General features: G+C 37.5%; 1 long non-coding RNA gene across 1 annotated transcript; it reads left to right on the top strand.

Moving 5' to 3' along the window:
- Window positions 1-1,559: 1,559 nt before the first annotated feature.
- LOC129732992 (uncharacterized) lies at window positions 1,560-2,112 on the top strand. The gene is made up of 3 exons (XR_008729408.1): window positions 1,560-1,718; window positions 1,782-1,904; window positions 1,968-2,112. It is a non-coding gene; the product is annotated as an uncharacterized LOC129732992 (long non-coding RNA).
- The last annotated feature ends 18,941 nt before the right edge of the window (window positions 2,113-21,053 follow it).

The following is a 21,053-nucleotide window of genomic DNA, read 5'->3' as shown; positions in this document are numbered from 1 at the left end:
ATATATATATATATCTATATATATATATATATATATATATATATATATATATATATATATATATATATATATATATATATATATATATATATATATATATATATATATATATATATATACACTTGTCAGCTTACTATTATATACAAAATAGAATTTCCCAATAATTTTTATGAAATGTTCCAAAATAAAATTAAACAACGACAATCAGTGGCTAGAAAACGTGTCACAGTAAAATTCACAACAAAACTTGAATGCAAAGTTTTAATTTGATCAATCTGTCTCCAGCATGCATATGAGAGCAGTCGGGAAAAAGAAACCAACTCAAAAAACCAATTCAAATTTCATTCAAATTATTGTTGTGGTTTGAATTTTAATTTTGGTTAAAACACTAACCTGGCGAGTGCAATTGCACTTGTTGCAGAAGAGTTAACACCCGAACAACACACTTGCTGGTTACCAACCAGCATTTTTTATCTAGCTCGTATCACTTTTTTTTTAATCCGCTAGATTTTCAACTGCACTGCACTGACCGATGATATCCACCGCACTTCACCTTTTACCACCTAAGTTTTACGGTTTTATTCACAAAATACAAATATTTTCACATTGCTGCATTTCAGCAAATTTATCACCGAAAAAACCACACACTATTGGCCAGCAGCCGGACAAACACTTTAAACACTTTTGAAACCGCCGCGACAGTCTTGTTGTTTTTTAAACACGCAAAACTATTTTTTTGCCACGCGCGAAATAATCGAACATTTTAATTATCAACTCGATTGAAAATAAAAACTGCGCTACGTTTGCTATCGATGAGAATAAAGAAAGTTTAACACACACACCAATACAATAAACCGTGCATCTGTTTGCGCGACGTTGCTATCGGTGAGAATAAGCTCTGCGCCAAAGCGAGAAAAAAACCGAAAGAATATGCCCGGCGCCAAAAGAGAAAGACGAAAAAAACAGAAATAGAGCGTCCAGCGCACACACCAATACGAGAGATCGTGTATTTCGAGCGAATTTCGTTCAACCCGCATGAATTTTGAGAGAGATGGGTCCGATGGTCCGAATCGCGTTCCATGAAATTCTGACTGGGCCGTTGTTGGACCGATCTATCGGAGAATCGGACGCGAATTGGTCCGACATCAGCCCGACAATTCTTACTGGGTATGCCCGGCGCCAAAAGAGAAAGACGAAAAAAACAGAAATAGAGCGTCCAGCGCACACACCAATACGAGAGATCGTGTATTTCGAGCGAATTTCGTTCAACCCGCATGAATTCTGAGAGAGATGGGTCCGATGGTCCGACTCGCGTTCCAGGGAATTCTGACTGGGCGCCCAGTCAGAATTCCCTGGAACGCAATCGGACCATCGGACCCATCTCTCTCAAAATTCATGCGGGTACTTATTGTTACGTATGTAGGAGTGGGGGTTGTTGATACAGTTACGTGACTGTGATTTTTCTTCGAAATCGAAAATTTTTGGGGGTTAAGCGTTACGTAATTTTAGAGGTGGTGGGGAAGTCATATTGAAAACGTTACTTATCGGGGGGGGGGATCAAAATCTGGATTTCAGCGTTACGTAATTTGTGTGCGACGCTCAAACACTCTTGCGATACGATACGGTTTCCAAAGAATCCGATTTCGGGGAAACTGTGGATGGACTTGTGCTGTTTGCAGGCATACTATTCTACTACCGGAAACACCCGATTTTGCAGTGTAAGTAAATTATAAAATGATTGCGAGTGATAGATAAAATGATTTTTTTTCCATTTTGAATAGCTTCATGTGAATTACGAGCTGGATCTGTACGTGGCCGCAGCCAACGGGAAGCTGAGAACTATACCTGGTGCACCTCAAGGTTTCCAATGCCGAACTTAAATGAAACAAACCAGCATGGAAGAGGTTTGTCTAATTTTCTGTGTGTGTTTTTGTATGTTATCTTGACCAGAGTAAATCCTTATCCAGAGACTGCTTCTGACGTTGGCACTGCTGCTGCTTCTGGACTACTACTGCTGCTGGGGCTACTGCTGCTCCTGGGATTACTGTTGTTGATGGGACTCTTGCTACTGCTGCTGGCATTGCTGCCGCCCATAAATTGTTTTCTCCAAGCATTTCCGTAAAAACTATTACAGCATGGTTCAACTTTCAACTGAAAGGTTCAGAAAGGTTCGAAGGGATCGGTAGACTTACTTCAGCGGGAAAGCCAAGGTAAAATTTAATGTTTTCGTTACGAGAATAAATGCTTATGTTTTTGCTTTATTTTACTTCTTAGACAGATACCAATAGTTCAGCAGTTGCGTCATCGACCGGACAAGCAAGCCTACACAACTTAAACGCTGCGTTCGTATACGTGTTTTGTCGTTACCAGGAACAATTAAATTAAGTAATTTAAAGGAAATCAGAAAAAAAATATCATATGTTTCCATTAAACTCTACTAGAATTTTGGGAAGTAAATTTTGAAAATATTACTAGTCCATACAAAACAAACATTGTACAATTTTGTAATTTTGTACATGATAAAATGATCAAAATAAAAAAATGAATAAAAGCTCAATTTTTTGTAAACTTTTTTTATATGATTACAAAACCATTTCCAAAAATTCTAGCCAACAGTAGTGCTTATGTACTTTGCTCGTTTGGTTCAGCGTTTGACGGTTCGTTTAGTTATTCAGACTCTGCGCCACTCTATTCACTCTGGTCAGGCCTATTTTTAAAACTGCTCTTTGGGTTATTTATATCTTTCCGAGAAATATGCGAATAACAATAATACTGTCAAGCGCTACTTCCACTGCCTCCGGGCAGTATCCATGGCAATGCAAAAAAAAAAAACAAACAAAAATATTTTACACACAGTCACATCCTGAGAGTAACATCTAAGTTTCTGCCGTGCACTCCCCGGGAAGTACAAAATATCGTCGGCAACGATATTTTTTATTCGCACGGCGGCAACATGGCACTACCCGGACATTGCACAGCGCTTTGGTATAAATACGTTCGAAATAGAGCTTTATTATTAATTAGAGACACCTTATCACTTTGGCGGCCGCGCCTGTGTATCCGAATGACCTACACCATTATAAAAGAGCGGATTTTTTTTTATGAATTATGAACTGGAACTGTGCTGCTATACATTCGAAAATCGCAGGTCCAGCGATTCACTGTAGACTTTGCAAACAAAACAATCAAGGTTAAATTTTTCATGATTATTTAAGCTTTTGTTTAATCTTTTATTCTATATGGACTTTCTAACTGCGACCAGAATCATTGATCTATTGTGAGATATGCTCGGGTGTCTACTGTATCCCGCACACGCTTACACGCTCTCTTACACGCTTACTGTTCTACTATACCGAGCCTTGTTCCTCCTGCCAGATAACACCAATTATAATTCCCTGGAGAAGTTTCGTCGTGTTTCGGCTCCGATATGATAAAACTTGTACACCCTGATTACCTGAAGAATGAATAAAAAATTAAAATCATTTCATTCTCCTCATTCATGAACTCAAATACCTGCCATTTTGTGATATTGATACACACTTTCTAATTACTCTAAAAATAAATGAAGTGGCAAACAATGTAAATTGTTTGAAATTTCAGAAAAATCAATTGTTTCTAATAAATACGCGTTATAATCAGTTCAAAACCGATTTATTTAAAAAAATCAATTACATCAGCATTGATAATTAGTTGACCGTTACCGGCGATGCTCGGGATAGATTCAAAATTAAGAATCACCTTTTTATATTTCTCTGCCCCATTAGCGCAACTCACGTCAGAAATATTACGTCACATTTCACCTCTTATAGTTCCATCGTCATTTTAAATGTAACATCAATATTATTAAAACGCACAGAACTGAAATACTCATATTCAGTTTTATTTTGCGATTAAGGCTATTCTAACTACAGAAACTGGAAGTCGCCATTTTGGCCTTTAAAAAGACGTCTGTGGTTTCTCTTTTGAAAGTATTTGAATTATTGGCCAAATACCACTTTAGGCTATGTTCCTGACACCGGAAACGTCATCTTGGAGTTCAAAATTACTATTGAGAATAATTTCTGGCCTCTGGGCATAATCCTGTTTCTGAAAATCCTAAGATTGGATTGTATTTGACCACCTTGGGATGTTCGCCAGAAACCGGAAATTACCATCACAAAATTGAATATGGCAGCTGTAGTTGATATGGGATGACCATTTAGGGTTGTTTTGTTTTTATTATTTTTAAGTTTAGGTCTAATAATCTGCAAGATCAACCACGATTGCTATAATGTTTGTAGTTACGTATTTGATGAAAATAGCTTCATGTGTCTGACATTGGCGGCACACATTTATTTGTCATATATTATACCGTTCCAGCTGAAACTCAAAAACAATGACTTGCGACATTAGATTTTTTTACCTTATGAAAAACCACATGAATTCGAAAATCCGCGTGAAAAAATTCGTGAAAAAACGCGAAAAAATAACCTGATCGGTGCGTATATTTTCAAAAACATCACATCGCGGGCACATTTGAATTGAACGTATTGATGTGATTGAAATTTATCAATTTTGGGGCTACTAACCTTCATGATTTTACATGTCTACGTAGTTTTAAGAACAATATCTCATTTTTTATTTATTTACCAGATTGAGTTATTTGCAATATATTTCCATATTCTCTTCATTTGCCAGATATCCTCAAATTCCATTCCTAAGCATTATCTAACATTTGAATGTAAAAAAGCACGCGAAATTCAAAGCAAAAGCCATCGCTTTGAATTTTGTGTTAGAGGCGAATCACGCATTAAATTTCATCATTATAAATGTTTTATGTAGTGAATAATATCTCAATTTTCAGAAATCAGGTACCTGTTGTTTCTCTTCAAATGTCTTTTCTAAACATCAACAAACACTTATTGAAAAAAAATCACATATTATCGCTTTGAATTTTGATTTAGAGGTAAATTGAGCATTAAAAGTCATTTATCACAAAACTACGTGAAACATGCGTGTACCATATTTCTCCTCAAATATCCCTCCGAACATTTTAATATAGAAAAAAAACCCATATCATCTTCATATCTATGAACTTTGATTTTAAGGAAAATTGAGCATAAAAAGATATGATTTTGCATGATAAGCTAAGTAAAGAAAAGAAAATACCATAAATTTTCCACAAATGTCTATCCGAAACAATAACAACCATTTTATTATAGAAAAAAAACCATATCATCGCTTCAGATTTTGATTTAGAGGTGAATCAAGCACGATAAGTCATGGTTTTTCATGTTTTTCGAAGTCTTGTGAATTATATTTTTAGTAATGAAATACCTATTATTTCTCCTCAAATGTCTCGTTTGAATATCAATATGAAAGAAAGAAAAACACATGCCATCGCTTTGAATTTCGAATTATAGGGTGAACATTGAAGGTTGAACGAAAAAAAGGCAGGTTTCATTTATGTTTTACATTATGTGAAGGATCTCACAGTTTTCATTATTAAGAAACCCTAAATGTTTCACAAATATATTGCTTCGAACTCTACGAATATTTTATTGCAATAAAACGTACATGTAACCGCTTACTTTCTTGATTTAAAACGATTTAAAATTATGGTGCTTATTGTGCACCTCAGTAACAGCGGTAATAATATCAATAAAACCTGCGTTACGTAAATCTATTTTTATATAGTGGATAAAAATAATTAATCATGCACCATCCTATAAATGAAGCGCTCTAATCAAATACTGCGCTATCAAAATAATCAAAATAAAGCAGCCTGCACATCGCCGTTGTTGCATCGCACACAATGAAGTTTGAATCGCACAGCCCCGCCACCACGTTTTACGTTATGTGAATGATATTACCATTTTTATTATTAAGAAACTCTAAATGTTTTACAAATATATTGCTTCGAACTCTACGAATATTTTCTTGCAATAAAACGTACATGTCACCGCTTACTTTCTTGATTTAGAACGATTTAAAACGACGGTGCTTATTGCGCACCTCATAAACGGCGAAAATAACATCAATAAAATCTGCGTTACGTAACTCTATTTCTATATAGTGGATAAAAATAATTAATCATGAACCATCCTATAAATGAAGCGCTCTAATCCAATACTTCGCTATCAAAATAATCAGAATAAAGCAACCTGCACATCGCCGTTGTTGCATCGCACACAATGAGGTTTGAATCGCACAGCCCCGCCACCACGTTTTACGTTATGTGAATGGTATCATAATTTTTATTATTAAGAAACCCTAAATGTTTCATAAATATATTGCTTCGAACTCTACAAATATTTTCTTGTAATAAAACGTACATGACACCGCATACTTTCTTGATTTAAAACGATTTAAAATGATGGTGCTTATTGTGCACCTCAGTAACGGCGGGAATAATATCAATGGAATCTGCGTTACGTAAATCCATTTGTATATAGTAGATAAAAATAATAAATCATGCACCATCCTAAAATAAATGAAGCGCTCTAATCCTAAACCGCGCTATCAAAATAATCAAAACAAAGCAACCTGCACACCGCCGTTGCTGCGTCGCATACAATGAAGATTGAATCGCACACCCCGCCATTGTGATCTCTTTGTGGCAGGAGAAGTTTGGTTATGTTTGTTTTTACCAAGTCCGCATGCCAGCAGCACCGGACTTGCTTCAAAACAAACACAACTAAACTTCCCTCTCGCCCGCGACGCACGAAGACGAATGAACCCCTAGGAGCGAATGAACCCTGGTCCGACATCTCCGACATTTTTGTTGCATTTGAGCACGACATCGGACCGATGTTGAGCGAAATGTCGACCCGTTGTTGGACCGATCTATCGGAGAATCGGACGCGAATTGGTCCGACATCGGCCCGACAATTCTTACTGGGCGTGTTTTGGAGCACATGTTATAGCGCTCTCAAGTAGTTAATTATCAACAGCTAGGTATGTGGTGACCGAATCGAAGGGGAAAGAGCCTTTCGCTCTGAGTTACCTGCAGGGTATATTTAAGCAGTGATGTACAAAATAAAAGTTAATTATCATCAGCTCTAATCTGGTGTATTAACTCCGCGCCAATTGCGCATACAGGGATACCTAGAAGAAGAAGTCCCTGGTAGGTTATACCCTACATTATTTGGTGACAGTTACGGTGGTGACAGAAAGACTCGCGCCAGTTAATCAGTTCAAAGTTTTAAAATATCAAGCCGTTAGGAGTATAAAATTCGAAGTATAAAGTTTAAGTGATAAACGAGTGACAGAATGATAACAAAGCGAACTATTCGTCGGTGAACGGATTTCGATCAAATTGTGAAAACGGCGTAAAACAGGATAATATTAATGATTGAAAACGTTAAGAAAACTGTGAAACAAAATTGATAGCTAGAAAAGGTGTTAATCTGTGAGACTTAACAGAGACATAGTTCGGGAAAAAAATTGTGCACGCGAAATGAGTTGTGGATATTTAAAAAAAAAGCTGATCTTGGATGCGGAAACATTTTAAAGTGTAATATATGTGTAACGATTGTCAGGGTGTTCTGAACAGAAAAAAAAACACCAGAAAGCAGTAAGGAGGAACATTGTGCACAAACTTTGATAGTTCTAAAAATAAACTAGGTTCTGGCTCGAAGGAAGAAAAATGTAAAAATGGATTATAGTGATAATGAAGCAACACAGTGGGTACCTGCATAGTACACACTAGGAACAAGAGGAATAAAAGTAATATGATCAATTAAACAAAAAATACAATAATAATACGAGAAAAAGACGAAGTGAAAAATTATTAAAAATGGACAAGAACACAAGTGCGAAGCTACGTCGCGCATAAAACATTAAATTTGTTGTGTATGATAAGGATTTTCATTACCGGTATGTAAATACTGTGAAAAAGTGTTGGAAGAAGCACACCATTGCACGAACTCAATTTATTTGTTTCCTTTTTATACGAATATGTTACAGGAAGATGAATTTTAACCGGTAAGTTCTTGGATTTCTTCCCCATAAAAAAAATTCATTCATTTCGCGCAAAAATACTGTGACTCCGTACCAGCGAAATAAACTAGTTGACATTAGCACGACCAGACTAATTTAATATCAGTGCTTGCGGCAACATCGATGGCAAGACGAATTATTATTGTTTCAGTTGAAACCCGAAATAATGACTCGCGACTTTCGATTTTTTAACCTTATACACAATGCGCATAATGTCGCATCTAGTGCGCTGTATAGCGCATCTGTCGCGCAATACAGCGCACTAGATGCGACACTATGCGCATTGTGCATAAGGTAAAAAAATCGAAAGTCGCGAGTCGATAAAAATTGAAGCTTTGACACCTATTGCAGGGTTGTTACAGAAACCTTAATTTTGAATCCGCAAAATCCGCGCCACGGTTTTGAAGATCCGCGCCGTGAAAACTAAATCCGCGCCGAATAAAAAATAATAAAAACTTATGATTCAACATGGTAAAATTAATACTATCTTTAAAATGTCATGCTGATATGTATAACTTGTTTGTATTTAGATCAAAACGTAGGACAGTTGACTTAATGCGGCCATGTTTAGGAATGATGCTGACCAAAAATGCTGTTTGGAAATTCTTATATACAAATGTAAAATGCCCGTAGCACTGATTTTTTCTCTCGCGATTTTTTTTCTCGTTGAAAAGAGTATGATTATGACGAGTAAAATTCCTGTGAGACATAAAAAGTGAGAATGACGAGATTTGAGAAATGTGGGTTGAGAGGTTCGATAAATACTTAAGACATTAAAGTGATAGATAACCATTTAATCCCGTATATTGTCGGAAACAGTCAATAAGTAATTAATAATCTTCGTGAGTAGCAAACCATACTAAAAGTTGCAAAAAATCTTGTTGAAAATAATTCAAAAGGACGAGATAGGTTTTAGCTAGAAAATAAAAAAAACCGGTTATTAATACGATTAAGTCTATGTAACCCACGTATAGCGCCTCGAAAAATTAGAAGCAATCGAAAAAGTAGAAGAATCCCTCAACACGATTTCAGGTCTATCATCCAATTTATATCTGTAGAAACATGGAATAGACTCAAGTAAGAGTTTTTTAATGCAAGGTGACCACTCAAAATCAATTTCGATTTCCCGCTTTTTTCCCGGTTTTCCCGATGAAAGGCTTCAAATTTTCTCGGTACTTTATTTTAAAAAATAATGCGAATAACATCATTATATCTGTTTATTTATATCCTTGCGAGAATAGTGTTATTAAAACTATGAAAAATATTTCTCCTTCAAAAATTTTGCTTCCTTTAACTGTTTATCGACTTTAGCAAGTACCTTCATGGAGACTTCCTGCACAATTTTCACCTTTTTCATCTAAAAATCGTTGACAAACTTCCTTTTGCTTTTTCTCTCTGTCAACCTGCTCTTGAATGCCAATGGAATGCATGAAAAAAAAAATTAATATCGATCGTTTTACATTAGAGCTTAGAAGTTTTGTCTTCTCATGCAAAATTTGTTCTCAAGCGAACTTCGGGAAAAAGAGCCTCAAAGTAGAGATGGTCGGGTACGGGTATTTTTACCCGATACCCGTACCCGACGGGTTCGGGTCGGGTTTCGGGTAACGCCAAAAAATATTTTTCGGGTTCGGGTCGGGTACGGGTAATTTAAAAACCAAGGCTTCGGGTTCGGGTCGGGTACGGGTTTGAAAAATTCTCAACTCGTCGGGTACGGGTCGGGTACGGGTAACTCGATTTCCGTGCATTATGAGAATTTAATTATTAACTTGCCAAGCCTCGGTGTTTTAGCATAGTTTTGGTCTCGGAGGGAGAAACGGATACGAGCTGTGGGAGTGTCAAATGAACCAGAATGAGCTGTCAATTTGAACCAGTAGAAAAAAAACATCTCTTAGTAGCAGGTATTGTAATAACTTGAAAGTATTTTTTTTTTTTCTTCACATAACTACTTGAAAGTATTGTCTTACTTGAAAAAATATTCAACGCAAGCACTTTTTGTATTTAGTGTGATTATACACAATATTTTGGTTTATTTTTACGTGAAATAATAAATTTCATAAACTTTCAGTAATAATCCTGCCAGCGCATTTCGGTTATTGAACTTGAGCTTTCTGGATTTACGGTTGAAGCCGGCTTTCTTTTGAAATTTGAGAAATTGCTTTACCAACTTTTGTTTTATGAAGCGACGCTTTTGTAATTATTACTCGGGTATCAAAAAAAAAAAAAAAAAAAATTAAAAAAAATCGTTTGGTAACAATTTCGAACTATACACCTCATCACGTTTGAATGTTGAATGAATCTTTCAAAAAAAATTCTATTGAATTTTTATTAATCTCTCGAAAACAAAATAAAAATTTCAACAGTTCATATGAATCATACATATGCATACAAAATAAATAATTGAAACCCCTGATCAATTTTATTATGAGGTAACTAACAGGAAAAATGGAGCCCGAATTCTCCGTACACAGTTATGAATAGATATTTCGCTGCGTTATAAAATGGTCAAATTTTTCTACAACAGACGAGCGGACGTACTCAGTGACAGATGCTACGCTGGATTCTAGGTGAACCAATACATCGCCTGGAACTCTGGGTTCATTAACATTCGTTCACATGAACACTCAGTTCTAGCCTTACTCCGGCCATCATCTCGAGAAACCACATATGACAATTAGTGCATGAAATGTGCGAGGTAACCAGGTATTTAAAAAAAATATAAAAAAAAAATAAATTAAAAATCCATCCTAAACGGGTCGGGTACGGGTCGGGTACCGGCAATTTCAGGGCATTTTCCTTTCGGGTACGGATCGGGTACGGGTAGCTGAAAAAAATTTTTTTCGGGTTCGGGTCGGGTACGGGTATTTTAAACAAACCTGACTTCGGGTTCGGGTCGGGTACGGGTTTGAAAATTCTCGATGAGCCGGGTACGGGTCGGGTACGGGTAACAAATTTCCCATACCCGACCATCTCTACCTCAAAGTGACCAATGAAGAAATTTACATGGAACTGTTCAAATTATTTTTTTTATGGTATGGTGTTGGAAATTCATAAAACGTTGAGATCTGTCATCTCAAAACTTTTTTTTTTAAGTTTCGATCCTGGGATCAATAAAATGTTTGAGAAATTCTCTTATGGCCCGTAAAATAAATTCTACCGACACTCTGAATAAGCAATTTGAAAGGAATATTATTCAAAACAATCGGTGTAAAACGCGGCTTTTCCTGGAAATCCGCATGACAAACCACGGAAATTCCGAAATCCGCATTAAAAAAGGCGTGAAAAACCAAACCAAAATGCGTAAAAATCAATTTTAATACATTTCTAAACGGAAGCATGACAGTTTTTCAGGAATTCGATAGATTTGAGCTCTTCTTTTAAAACAGTATACAACACATCCTAACGAAAAACGAAATCGTCTTGAAAATTCTAAAATATATAAAAAAATTGTTTTGCCAAAAAAATGTTTTAATGACATCAATCGTAACAATTTGGAAAAAAGAACAATTATTCAAAAATAAATAATTTTCTTTTTTAATCCAATGTATATATTTTCCAAATCTAGGAATTAATTTGCTACAACTCGTTCATTGGCAACATTAGTAGAAGACATGCAGAAGGATGATTTTCCAGATGTGAAACCTAATTTCCCGATTTTCCCGTCTTTTGTTCCGGTGATTTGAAATTTCCGTCTTTTTTCCGTCTTTTTCCCACTTTTCCCGGTAGAGTGGCCACCCTGATTATTAATGTACGTAAACATGTGGGCGTGGGTTGCAAGGCACTCTCTTCTAATAGACCAATCGCACATTTTTGAAGATAGTGGTAGCTTGACTCCTCAGTTGGTCTCGAGGTACGATGCTGGCATAACAAGCCAGTTATCAAAGGCTCGAGTCTCAGCACGGGAGAGAATGTTAGTGTCAGTAGGATCGTAACGCTAGCCCCGCAATTGTCCTGTGCACTTAACAGTCGGCTGCGAAGTCTATGTATAATAAACAGAAGGTCAAGTTCCGAATCGGATTGTAGCACCAAGGCTTTGCTTTGTTTTGGTAGCTTTGTTTTTTTGTACCTGAAGAAACAGTTTGAAATCAATAAAAAATTAAGCATCAACAATATTGGATATTTGAATTTTGAACAAATTTGAGATTTTTAAATAGAGAAGTTTATGTTAGAGAAACTTTTTTTTCCTCAAAGTGATCATGTTGAAATGTTCAGAAGAGTTTCAATAAATGATCAATGAATTCCAGACGGTTTTCTATACGCCATTCCTTGACAACTTTTCTCTAATTCTTGTCATTACTGACGTCGATGAGACGCATGTGAGTTCAGATGGTCATGAAAAAAGTCATGTTCTTGTTCGGAAGACTTCTTTTGCTTAAAAGTACCCATTTTGATTTGATCAGAAGAGCTACAGGCAACTCAATTGTCTATCTAAAAACCAAATTCGTAAAACATTTCAGAACTCGTTAAAAAGTAATATATACGGTTATGGGTATTTCCAAAATCAGGATGACGTGAAATCGACCCCAGGCGTCGTTTTGAAATCCAAGGTGGCAACTCCCGGTTCATGAAAATCAGCCAAAAATGGCCAAATACCACCCAATATGAGTATTTTCGGAGCCGCAAAATTTTCACTGGACTGCAAAAAACAACTAGTGAAAAATTGAAAAAGCGGTTGAAGTTTGGCCGTTAAAGATCCCATAATTCCACCAAGGGGGGTTGGCTGCATAAAATTTCGGTTTTCGAACATTGTTTTGGTGTTATATACCTTAAAAATGCATGAAACGTCGAGATCTGGTATCATCTGAAAAAATCATGATTTTTTTGATTTTTCGGATTTCTCAAGGTCTAACTTTGTTTTGCGCCACCCCATTTTGAATCAAACTGACTTGAAATTTTGCACAGGGTGTGTTTCGGGCTAAATTTTTTGATTACATTTTTCTCATACAAGTGATTGGCACCCTACTACACACCCGCCATGTTTCATTGAACTTTGAAAGGGTGCTGCCAGCCCCTCAGTCGATATCCTGATTATTAGGTAATTGAAAGCAAGGTTGCAAGGCTTTCCGCAAAATCCGCGCCATGGAGTAGTAAAAACGCGCCAAATCCGCAAAATCCGCAAAAAACGCGAAATCCGCGCCGACTGTAACAACCCTGCAAATGGTTCGAACCTTGGTGTTCAGATTTTTTGATGGCGCGACGAAGAAATTAGAGTTCGTCACGCCACGTTATCACATCTGGTCAATAGAATCGTTAGTGATATCTAGGAAAAAGAGGAAGAAGGCTACATAAGCCTTTTATAGTCATATAGTATATAATCCGCAGTACCTTTTATTGTTGTTAAGAAATATATATATAATTTCATATTCATAATGGAGTATACGTTTCCAAAAGCAGATGCCATGCAGTGCATCCCAGAATTTGATGGATCGCTAGACGAACTAGAAGCGCTCGTTTATCATATCGAGCATTTTGCTCGGGAGATACCAGAAGGAGTATCACACGCTCCATTGGTTTATATTATTCTATTAAAACTAAAAGGCAGAGTTGCTGCCGCAATACATAGAATTAACGCAAACGCTTGGCCACAGGTTAAGCAGAATTTATTGAAGGAATTTGGGGATATTATACGCATCGAGGTAGTTATAAATCAAGTAGAAACATTGAAACAGGAAGCGGTTGAGACCTTTCCTGATTATAAAAAGAGGATATTGAAAATGGAGCAAATCGGCTCCTACGAAATTAACTGTACGAAGTCATGCATGATAGTTAGTCTTCGATTACATTTTATGGCGGGTTTGTGCGACACCGCATTGAAAGAAGCTGCTCAAGGTAAACGAGCATTGAAGTTAGAAGAGCTGCTAGATGACTTAGAGGATTACTACCATGAGCGTAATCATATCTCGGAAATATAAAAAAGAATACAGGGCCTAGAATGGGTCGAAAAACAGCGCGATGCGCTTAGACAATATGAAAGTAACAGAAATATTTTCACGATAAATTACACAGACGCTGATTATAGTAACAGTAGTCTTGGAAGAAATGAATATTATAATTGCAAAAATAGGGATAGAATAATTTACAAGCAAAACAATTATAACAAAATATGTGGATTAGGGTGTCCCAAAATTGCACAAGTCTGGGGCTCACCCACCAGATGATAGAAAATAGTGTTACGAACAAACTTTTGTTCGGCGGCAGCTCTAGAAAATGATGTTTTCAACTGGCCCCGATGACTTTTTTGAAAAAATCGGTTTTTCTTATGTTAAATCCAAAAAACATGTCCAGTTATTCAATTTTCCATGAAACCTAATCCTTTTATATTTTTTACAGGTTCCTTAGGGTCCAAACTAAGGGAAAAATTCGTTTCAAATTGATTATCGTCAATTTATTTTCCTAAAAAAAGTTCTATCATTTGGAAAAGAGATTTTTCAAGTATACTCAGACATTCAATCAATAAAAGTGGGGTTTAAACCTAATGCTCTCACCAACTGAATGCCATTAAAAGTTGGGAAATTTTATGGGGAAGAACATTGCCAAAGACTACATTGCTCTGAAATAACTTGATTTTGAGTTATTCGTGATTTACTGTGAAATAAAAAGTTGAATTTTAATGTTTTCCTACAATAACCAAGGTCGAGTGAAAAAATTGAATAAATATTATCAAGTTTACTGAAGGGGAAATGGGAAATGTATGTAATTTAACGAGGATGCGAGAAATGAACAAGGGCAGAAAGTGCGACTTAAAATTAGAAAAAAAAAAATATTCAGATGGGACTCGAACCCGCAATCTCCGGTGACTTCGGTACGGTGCCGGGTCTGCAGACTGCACTTGTGGTATCTTCCGGAAGTCAATGTTAGCCTGGTATTTTTCGATAAAAATGTTAATGATGACTCGAAGAGGAGGTGGTACAAAACTTGGAAAAAGTGAGCAGTGAAAACGACAATTCAAGAGTGAAAAAAACCTTGTGGACTCACAAAGAAGTCACTAAAGTTTTTTCGATAGACTGCGGTTTGAGATTAAGTTTTTTTATTCAGGAAGATCCCAAGGCCTGGATAAAAAGAAATTATTATCTTGATGCCAAATCGAAATGTTGAAGCTTAACAGTTATCAATGACCCTGCAGAACGGGCCTTTTGAGTAGCAGGAGATTTAGTTGAAATTATAATACTATATGATACGGCAAATGAACATTTTAGTATTGGAAAACATCAAAATGTAACGTTTTATTCCACAGTAAATCACGAATAACTCAAAATCAAGTTATTTTAGAGCCATGTAGTCTTTGGAAATGTTCTTTCCCATAAAATTTCCCAACTTTTAATGGCATTCAGTTCGTTAGAGCATTAGGTTTAATACCCACTTTTATTGATTGAATGTCTGAGTATACTTGAAAAATCTCTTTTCCAAACGATAGAACTTTTTTTAGGAAAATAAATTGACGATAATCAATCCGAAACGAATTTTTCCCTTACAGTTTGGACCCTAAGGAACCTGTAAAAAATATAAAAGGATTAGGTTTCATGAAAAATTAAATAACTGTACATGTTTTTTTGATCTAACATAAGAAAAACCGATTTTTTCAAAAAAGGCATCGGGGCCAGTTGAAAACATAATTTCCTAGAGCTGCCGTCGAACAAAAGTTTATTCGTAACACCATTTTCCATCATCTGGAGGGTGAGCCCCAGACTTGTGCAATTTTGGGACACCCCAATGTGGATCTAACGACGGTGATCGATCTAAATACAATTATCGCATATAATTATTATGGTCAAAATGGACCAACTGATAGGACTACAGGAATTCGCATACCCGGATGTCTCAGAAAATGCTCATGGTAGCCAACATTAATGAAAGAAGTAGTAATTTTCAAAAAGAAGGTATTTTGGATCCTGTTGCACAGGAGTATTTTAACGAGGATTTAGCAGAAATTTGCGAAGATGTTGACTGGCGGAGATGTACCGATGAGCCCAGCAACATAGAAATAGCCGATTGGAGGACCACATGCAATAACATAAGAGACAACAGTGCTTGTGTGGCTAAGCGAGTATATTACGATGTCAGAGGGTACTTAATGTTAACCCTACTGGCTAGGCAGAATGTCAAATTTACGTTGAACCTGATCTTAGATACAGGTGCATGTGCGAATATAATTAATGCACGCATTGTAAACCTTTTGAATGTACCGGTAAATACCAGGATGTAACCACTTTTGGAGGTATCGGCCGAAACATTGTGCGAACCTCAGGTACAATTACGTTGGATTTAATAGTCGGAGACTTTTTGATCCCGACGCAATTTCATATATTAGAAAATTCGCCAAGCGACGGATTAATCGGAGCAGAATTCTTAAAGAAACATACGCTTCAAAAAGGAAATAATTTTGATTATATAGTGTTCAAAAAACACGGACACAGAAGTCCGGACGATTTGAGTCCGTGGAGTATGCCCAAAGAGGAAGTCCTTAGTCGACATGTTTATGTGGCAGCCAGAAATAGAGTTATGGTGCAGAACGAGTTGCGAGATACTAGCAACACAGCCCGCAATGAGGCTGACGTAGACAAAAACGAAATAACTAGAGAGCACCAAACATATCGGGATGAAGACCCGAAGAACAATTTTCTTGACTTGAAAAATACTATAATGCCCGAGTTAGACCTAGACTCGAGACTTGACTATGACCTGTTGGAGCACAAGCTGACACCAGAGTCAAAAGGTATTGCAAGAATTGAAAAACTACGGCAAGTGTTAAATTTGGCGCACTTGCCTGAGAGGGAATTCGAGACAGTAAAGAATATGGTTGAAAGCTATGCAGATATTTTCTTTTTCGAAGGCGACAGGTTAACCACTACTGACTCCGCCGTACACACGATAGAAACTTCATCGGAGGTGCCTATCAATAAGCGGCAATATAGATTTCCGGAGGCCACGAAACGGCACATTAATGAGGAAATAGATGAAATGAGGGCGCAGGGTATTATTAGACCCAGCACTAGTCCCTGGAATGCACCGGTGTTATGTGTACCAAAGAAACCGGATGCTGACGGTAATAAAAGATACAGAATTGTGGTGGACTTTAGATCATTGAACGAAGTTACCAAGCCGTTTGTATACCCAATACCTCTTATAAATGAGATATTGGATAATGTTGGAGGAGCAAAATATTTCTCCTCAATTGATTTGAAATCGGGTTTCTATCAAGTCCCGATCGACCGCCGAGATGCGGCTAAAACGGCGTTTTCCACTCCCAAAGACCACTTCGAATTTACACGAATGCCGATGGGGTTAAAAAACAGTCCCTCAACATTCCAAAAACTTATGAATACTGTTCTTTTTGAGATAGGGGACGTGAAAGCATTTGTCTACCTCGATGATATTATAGTTTTCGGTGACACTATCACCGACCATAATGATATTACAAGCTTTGCGTACACATAACTTAAAAATAGAGCCGTCTAAGTGTCAGTTTTTGAAAAAGGAACTGGATTATTTGGGTCATGTCGTTAGTGAAGAAGGCATTAAACCCACCAATGCAAATATTAAGGCCATTAAGAGCCTTAAGCCACCCACAAACGTGAAAGGTATAAGGTCATTTTTGGGAACAGTAAATTTTTACGGGAAGTTTATCCCCAACATCGCGAAGAAGCGCAAGCCGCTGAATGACTTGTTGAAGAAAGACGCTAAATTTGTGTGGGGAAAAGAATGTCAGGAAGCGTTCGAATTCCTTATAAACGCGCTGATTACAGAGCCAGTTTTAGTCCGGCCAGATTATCAAGTCACTTTTGTTATTACGACAGACGCTAGCAATTATGCTATTGGAGCCGTCCTATCGAATGAAAAATCCATGCACCGGCCGATCGCATTCGCGAGTCGTGCGCTTGTAGGTGCAGAGACCAGGTATCATATCATCGAAAAAGAACTACTTGCAATTGTATGGGCCATAGAATATTTCAAACATTACATTTTTGGTCAAAAGTTTATCGTTTACACGGACCACAGACCACTTATAGCGATTTGGAGGCTCAAAGAGACATCTCCAACGCTAACAAGATTGAGACTGAAGTTGCAGGGTTTGGAATGCAGCATCAGATATAAACAAGGTAGCGAGAATATAGACGCCGATTTCTGTCACGTTTGTCAGATGGGACGTGTCAGGGGCAAGAAAGTTCACCCCACAGGAAGGTAGGCATGATTACGCGCCAGCAGAAACGCCTGCTAGAGCAGCAGAAGAACGCTTCAGATGATTTGAACGGCACAATACAAGATTTGAGTGCAATAGACATTGCGGACATCGCTGAGGACGAGGATGAGCAACAACTCGTCAACATTTCATATGATGACTTTTCACAGGCATTATCAAATGACCTGATATCAAGCGAGACGGTGGAAGTCTCAAAGAGAATATTGGATAAGAGAAATATCGAAGCTCGTCTTATCATTTTAAACAGTCGGACAGCATACAGAGAACTTCAGACACTGTATCAGCTGTCACAAGGACTGAAAGAATACGTCGAGGATGGTGTACTCAAATTTAAAGACAAGAAAGTAGGCGGTTTCATAGTAAAAGGCAGCGAAAATTCGTTAATCGATTGCCGGAAATTTTTTTCACAATTTTTAGATAGCTTTAATTAGAGCCCCGCGGCGGTAAAGGCAGCTGGGGTCATTCACCTAATATCATTCAGAAAAATCAAGCAACAGGAAGTTCTGCAAATGATTCAGTTCCTAGCGGGTAAGCTAGAAAAACAAATAATACTATATAATGCTAATGGCGAGCGTACAGTAATTGCGCCAGATCAAGTGGAAACAATTTTAAGGGAATTTCACGATGCACCCTTGGGAGGGCACGTTGGAGCGCGACGGATGCGCCAGAGGATTGGCACACTTTTTACGTGGGCTACAATGAAACGGGATATCGAAAACTACGTTCGGCAGTGACGTGTGATTCCTGCCAAAAGAACAAAATTGGAAGATCAAACAAGATACCGATGCAGATCACCACAACTGCATCGGAGCCATTTGAGAAATTATACATGGATACCGTGGTGTTACCCGAGTCCGATATGGGAAACCGTTATGCTCTAGTCATGCAGGATGACTTGACGAGATACCTAATTGTCGCTCCAATGGAGAATCAAGAAAGCCAGACGGTAGCCAAGACATTCGTAGAGAATTATATTTGTAAATTTGGTGCCCCGTTGGAACTAGTCACAGACAACGGCGCAAATTTTGTGAGCTCACTGATGAAAGAGGTGTGCAAAATTTTAAAGATCAAGAGAATTACTACTAGCCCGTATCATCCACAAGCTAACTTGGTAGAGAGATCAAACCGCGAGTTAAAAACATATTTGAGACAATTTATTGGCGGAAAGCCGCACACATGGGACGAGTTATTACCGTTTTTCACGTTTGAATACAATACATTAGTAAACTCGTCCACAGGATATACGCCGTTCGAATTGTACAGGCGGATAGCTCGCATCCCGACTTCAATCTATAAGCGGAATGGAGTGGAAAAGATGACATATGACGCTTACACACATGAAATGAAGAAAATATTTTACGATTTACATGCAAACGCACAACAACAACAACAATATCGCACGCAAGCCTGGGAGGCTTATGCGGTCTCGATCAACTAGATTAGTTGGGAGAATTCGTTATCGATATTGTTTTTGGCGCATTTTGCATGTGTAGGATAAGTACAACGATACACCGTGCCCCAGTGCTGAGTCGAGAAAATTTCCAGCTCGAAAAGATCCTCGACCTGATCGGGAATCGAACCCGATATCACAACCGTGTGGGAGAGCTAGCCGACCGACATCGCTAACCACAGAACCACGGGGACCACAAACGCACAAGCCAACTTGTAAAGAGAACCGCAAACAAATTTACATATGAATATGAAGTAGTGGATATGAAGTAGTGGACATTCCAAGCGAAATGACCACAGTAAAATGAAACGGCAATCGCTTAGAAAAAGTTCATAATAACCGGCTTAAGCGTTATTATGACTGATTATTTGAACTTAAACTATGCTTTCAAGGCTAACGGACAGAATAAATTTAACGGAATACGATATTGGATGGCATAAGTTATAATAGCAAGCACCTAAAGCTGTATGAAAAAGTAGAGAGGAAGTAAAATATAGGCGTGAAGAAATACGAAAAGTCGCCGAAAAAGATGAATGATTTTATTGACGGGAATCAATAGGCAGAACCAAACAGAAGAAAGTATACTGAAGTAAAGGCGTGAAGAAATGGAATAAGTCGCCGAAAAAGATATACAGCCTTTGATGATATTAGTCAAATGGCATGACACAGTTGGAAAAATTCAAATACGAATGAGGGCGTGAGGGACGAGGAACCCCGCCGATGAAAGTTTAATAAACAAAAAACTTGGGGAATTCAAATAACTTGAATGATCTGGATGGTTGTAATGGAAAAAAAGAGTTGAAAGAATTTAGAACAGCATTGGTTTTCTTTTGTAAAATGCAAATGTTAACATGGGAAAGAAATTAAAGTGAACAAAAGACCTCATGAAAACGAGGTTTAATAGCTATTGGCTCAAAAAGAAAATCGATGGATGCTGTATTGGGAAATTTTTTTGCGATGGAGACGACTTAAATGACGGACAACAAGAAAACTAGGAAAGATATTTGAAAAGAGGGCTGAACTTTCCAGACGAAAAGACTACTGACTTTAAGGGATTCCAACTATTCTTTCATTAGTTAAGGTTGTGTGAGTGTATACATCGGGAGTAATTAACCCGGAACGGTTGAGGTGAATGCTAACTGAAAGAGTAAACAAGGGAGTAATTAACCCAGAATGAGTGAGTGTGCGAGATTTTTCTTTTATTGCCTAACCTTCTTATCTTTCAGGAATCACTAGAGGGGGTAGTCGCACCTTCGGACGGAAGGGGGAGAGGAAATATGCAGACTACTGCCTACCAGGAAAAGTGTAAGTAATGTGAGTATGACAGTAGCAAGAGACGATTCGAAAATTAAATAACTACAGATTCAGAAAGAGGTTCAAAAGATTAAAGAATAAAGCAGAAGAGAAAGTGACGAGACTTTTTAGTGC

This window comes from Wyeomyia smithii, chromosome 3, assembly GCF_029784165.1.
Source record: "Wyeomyia smithii strain HCP4-BCI-WySm-NY-G18 chromosome 3, ASM2978416v1, whole genome shotgun sequence".
In the NCBI taxonomy this organism is placed as follows: Eukaryota; Metazoa; Arthropoda; class Insecta; order Diptera; family Culicidae; genus Wyeomyia; species Wyeomyia smithii.
This window is presented reverse-complemented; position numbering and strand designations above follow the sequence as displayed.